This window comes from Spea bombifrons, chromosome 3, assembly GCF_027358695.1.
Source record: "Spea bombifrons isolate aSpeBom1 chromosome 3, aSpeBom1.2.pri, whole genome shotgun sequence".
NCBI lineage: Eukaryota > Metazoa > Chordata > Amphibia > Anura > Pelobatidae > Spea > Spea bombifrons.
The window spans coordinates 66,253,236-66,259,235 of NC_071089.1; positions in this window are offsets into that span (position 1 = coordinate 66,253,236).

Genomic DNA, 6,000 nt, shown 5'->3' on the forward strand with positions numbered 1-6,000 from the left:
ATGGAGGAATAACTACCACTAAACATAAAGGCATACAAACTATATACTCCCTGAAAGTACACCCCCTGAGGAATGAAGATAACTGACAACTACTACAAATCTTCCAAGATTGATTTGTTTTTATCAAAGAAGGACGGATGCTGCATGCTGGGCTACCTGGAACAAGAAAGAAAACACAAAATATTATCTTCCACTTTGTCTGAGCACATGAATAGCACATATGTGTGATACGTCTGTGGAGGTAGTGTTTACCCCTAGACAAAGGCGTGTCGGCACCTGGAAACCCCTAATTTTCCTAAAATAGATACCCATTTTTGACAGTCAAATCATGAGAGTGCAAAGTGGTTTCTTTTGGGGTAGAACTACCAAAATAACCCCAACTTTATAGTCCAATTGCAAACACAAATTGCTAACAGGAACACATAATTTATATATATATATTGTGACAAAGGTACTTATTTCCTTGGTAACTTCTCCTGGGATCAGGGTTTTTACACACAATCGTTCAAGTTAGTGTATGATGTTGTCATGAGTGTATGTGTGTTAGCATGTGTGTATGGGTGGTTGCCAGCATATGATGGTATTGTGGGTTTGTGTGTCAGCATATAGTGTTGGAATGTCGGGTAAGAATGTAAGGTTAGTGGTGTCTGGGAGAGGAGAAAGAGAAGCATGAGAAAGAATGTATATGTAAATGTATGGTGAGTAGGTGTTTGCGTGTTAGTATGTATGCCTGCTAGTTATAGGGGGCCCTGAAGAAATACTGCACCCAGGTACCACTAACCCTAGGCTTGCCCTTGTTCTCATAAGGTGTACTTAAAGTGAAAGGATCTTAAGATAATTTTACAGATCTCTGGTCAAACCTCACCTAGACTATTGCGTACAGTTCTAGAGACCCCATCTTCAGAAGGCTATTGACATTTTGGAGAGTGTTCTAAGAAGGGCTACAAAAATAGTTTGGCAGATAAAAATTATCATGAAAGACTAAAGGATCGCAATATATATAGCTTGGAGGAGAGAAGGTAGAGAGAGGTTGTGATAGAAACATTTAAATACATAAAGGGATTTAACGAAAAACAGAAGGGAAGTTTTTCAAAAGAGAAGAAATGTTAGAACAATAGGTCAAAATTAAAAACAAGAGGGTCAGAGGCTCAAATGTAACAAAGTTCTACTTTGAGAAGATGATTGATAATTCCCAGGAGAAGTGGCGGAGAATAATACAGTAAAGGAGGTTCAACGTGTTGTGACTTGCAGGGAGCACCCCAGGCAAGAATATTCTCTTGAGCAACTCCCATTCTTTTACATAGATAGCAATATTTGTAAGGCTTAGTAGGATTGAGTAGTGAAGAGGCTATAAAAATATGGTGCACAGCAATTATTTCTTATGCAGGACCAACTGACATTCCCATGTGTTTTTCTGTTTTCTTCATTGTGATCTGCACCTTCTAAACCAAGCAGTGACATATGCCTATAGCAACACAGACCACAATCCCAATGAACATCTAGGCACATTAAATAATTTCTCCACCCCATACTCTGTATAACTTCACTGCTTGTCACTCTGAGAATCACCCTGGCTCCCAGAATACTACTTATTCTAATAGTGTACACATACACCCTACACAGTTTAGCATTGTACACTAGTACACATAGCACATTTCCTCCTCACGATCTTTTCTCTTTCTTGCTAACATCACTCCCCTTTCTTGCTATCGTAACTTACTCTCACCTTTTTCTTCTTCTGTACATTTTGATCTTGTGGTGGGAGCGCAAGGTCTGTTCGTACAGAACTCTGTGACAGTGCTCTCTGTCAGTGCTCACTGCTTCAGTGCTGAGTGCCGGGATATCAGGTCATATCCCAGTGCTCAGCATTAGTCACCAGCAGCATTGCGAGGGAGCACTGAAGCAGAGGTCTGTAGGAACACATATCATTGCATATAGAGGTGATTGGTTCTCTTGTGTTATATTGTAAATAAAACAGACAAAGCTCAGCACTTCAAATTGTGAAGTATTTTAATGTCCACACACAAGCAGTGGCAACGTTTCGACCCCTAGAGGTCTTTATCAAGCCATAGCTTGAAGTGCTGAGCCCTTGTCTATTTTATTGCCATTAAGGGTCTTGGTGGGGCCCGGCTCGTGCACATGTGAATCTCAGGTGCTGTTGACCACTGCTACAATTGTGTTAAAGTGTGTGATTTTTTGGTGATTGTAGTGCCCAGTTATGACCATGCCAGACATGGTTTTGTGGGTCTAAAAACTCTGATGGAGAAGTTCCAGTTTAATATCAAAGTAAAAGTGCTCTCTATAAAGTAAGACAGTCTCCATAACAACCAATAAAATATGTCTGATTGCTCCACCTTTTATCACTGCACTAGATCACTGCAATTGATCTTTTATCGACAATCCTAGTAGTATTACATAGAATGCTACACATCTGATTCCACAAAAATGTGGCCAGTGTAGCAAATTGATATTGACTGATTTATGAAGCATTAGCATTTTTTTTCTGTTCCGCTGTAGTATTTTAACTTGAAACACACTAAAAAGGAATACATGAAATACATAGCATGGGAATACCTTATGTGTGTCACTAAGTGTGTGTCACAATCACATCAAGCTTTACACAGCATGCATTTTCATGTCACTTTATATTTCATGTAACATGCAGGAGTCCAAAAATGTGTAAACAATGGGTTAGCATTACAATAAGGGTATGATCAGTGTCGATTTTTTATTTATAAAGTACATTTTTTGACACTAAGCAAAGTGTGTCAGCTGTCATGAGAATATGGGCTATAGGAATATACCTGTTGACTTTGACATGAAAGGTAAGGTGATGTTCAGATACTCAGGTTGACTAAGACAGTCGTACAAACGCTTTCCAAAGTAGTATATAAGACTTATAACTAGCCTATTGATTTAATCATTTAAGTGTTAAAAAGGCAGGGCTTCCAAAAAGATCAAACCATTATGTTCCTCTTGCTTTATAGAATAAACTGTTCACAGAAACTAAATCTCTGTTTTATGCCTTTGGTATTAAAGCGTATCACACAGGGAAAGATGTAAGAGCTATAAACATGCTTTGCATAATGGATAAAAATGCAATAACATTAAAGTAGTATTTGTGTAGCATAGCATATTAATTCCTTGGGTCTGTGACTCATTCTATTGCAAATGTTTCAGCCACCATTGCATTTGATTTAATATGAAGGGCTCAGTTTTAACTTCTTTTTTTTTTTTTTGCATTGTTTTACAGCACAGGACGTACCAAAATAATCTTTTCAGAAAAATAGGGACTCAACATCCAGTATTTTTGTAACCCTTGGCAGAAAGCCAGAAGGGTATTTGTCATCAATGTTATACTGAGCTAGAAAGGTCTAAAATAAGAGAAATACAGAGATAACTACATTTCCTGAAATAAAATCTCAAATTACTGTCAGAACTATTTCCTGCCTTATCTTAAAATGACATTTAGAAAAAAGATATGGCTTCCTGTGAGGAATAGGAGCAGAAAATATCACTGTGTGGAAATAAGACACTGGCAATGAGTGTTTAATAATAAGTTTAAGCTGTCTGGATATTTCTGTCTAGCAAGCTGCAAACTCAGATGAAAAAGAGACCTCTTAGGTCTCAAAAGCTTATGTGACTTTACAACTTCCTCTGTATTGGCTCAACAAGAGGTATCATCTTTGACTAAAGGCTCCATTTTGACTAAAGGCTAGTGCAGATATATCAATTTCCCTTATTTATATGATTTTAGATTTTTACTGTTACATACCACCCAACATTTCAAGAAGACTGTATTATCTGCACTTATATATATGAAGTCATTTAGGTTATAATTACAAACTCCTCTTTTCCTGTAATGTATGCATTAGTGATATACATCACACCCAGTATATGTATATGTGACAGATAAATGACTCACTAAAAATGACTTCTCCAGAATAGTACGCTGCTATCTTGATAATGATATGTAGACCATGGAAGAATGTGCTAATGTATGCCATATGCCTTGGGGTATTTTTCACATTAGACTATAGGTAAGGATTTAGTCACCGTTCACACCAGATTCCAAAACAGAATAACCCTTTTATTTGAAAGGGGTAGTTGAAAATGTGGGGGATACTATGATGTGGAACAACATTTGGGGGGCGATCCCAAAAGGGGAGGACCTTGACGCCTTCTGGACTCACCTTTCATTATAGATATGTAAAAAGAAAGGTTCCCCCAGAGTAAGGCTCAAAGAGCCGCAGTAGCAGGGCACTGGGCCTGGGCAGACAGACACTGGCACATGCGTCCCCATGGAGAAGAACTGAATTTCCCCAATATTATAGAAATTTCTTAAAAGAGGTTCCCTCAGAGTAGGGAGGGTCAAAGAGGTGCAGCCGCAGTGACAGAGCACTGGGCCTGAGCAGGCACACACTTGGAGGCGATAGGAAAACGCAGCCTTTTGGAGCAGGCCTGAATTTACCTAGGATTATATATTAGATATATTATAGTGCCTGGTTGTATCACCAATATTTATTAAAAATGAAGAATAATACATAATATAATAGAAAAAATTATAAAAAACAGGTTGTAAATTTTAAACAACTGTCACACTGTATACCAGCCTAGTAAAATGCCTGATTTTGTCACCAATATTTATTTATCAAAGATAGAAAGATAATTTTAAAATTAACTAATGCGCAAATTACAGGTTTGGCTAGTAGCATAAATGGGCAACTGTCTTAATCAACTAAACTCTACACTGGAACAGGGGGGAAATGTCAGCTGCAGTCCCTGTAATACAATACAGTAGTACACTACAGCTTGTCCAATCCGCCCTACAACAGTACATTTTCTGCACTAACATAAACTATTAAATTAACTAGCAGTATGGTAGGTGAGCGATAAGCATTAATCTCGGCCTCTGCTAAGCGAACTGTCACTGTCTTACACTCCAACTCTCATTAGTCTGTTACTGCTGCTACTGATAAGTTAAAATGGCATCATCACATTTATATATCTAATGCTTGTCCTTTCCCCTTGTTAGCCATTTTCACCTAGTCACCTTTCTTTATTAAGCTTTACTCCTAGCAAACAGAAATGAACAGCAAGATTGTACAATGCTTCATCAAAAAACCTCATTTCTATGCTACTTTTTTTAGTCATTCAATTATAACAAAACACAAGAAAACCTCCTCATGACCACTCTGCATCAAATTTTTAAAATTAATTGCAATTTTAATAATATAGAATTCTTTTAGTTTACCATCTAAATATGAAAAATATTGTTGAAAGGTTGAACATGGTAGTAAATAACTGAGGTGCCAATGCAATGGTTTGGTTGTGTTTATTTGCGCTATCAATTGCAAGATCACAAGGTGCACATATATGTACACAGCCAATGAGTAATTATTAAAAAAAAAACATGATTTGCTTCCATTTCCGTAATTGTATTCTTTTATATAGCATTCTAATACAGTGAGGGGATTTAAACCTGTGTGGAGTAAGTATATAACTATTAGACACTATGGAATGAAGTATTTCTGGATAATATCAATCTCTGCAAGCATCTACTACATTGCATTCAACTTTTTGTGAAAGTGAAATTAAATTAATTTGTTAGCATTCTAATACCAATGTTTGAAGGTTTTATGATAATTGAATTTCCATTTGTGTTCAGACAGACAATTGCTTTTCCCTTTTTCATTCTCTCTATGCACTATGTTTTATAATGAATCAATTGTTTCTTTTATTTTTTTAATCTGCATTTTGTAATAAAATAGATATATTCTTTTATATTTTAATGATAGCTAAATGTTCTTAGGACTTCTTTTTAATTCTTTTTTTTTTATAACATTTTTATTTATATTTTTTTTAATGCTTACTATATAGGTGCAAGCTGGCAGAACTCCGTATGGAGTATGAATGGACCCAAGCTGTGCTAGGCAGACAAGAGCTAATGGAGGACATACATTTAGGACTGGGGGATCACACATAGCCCCAGTAGCTGCA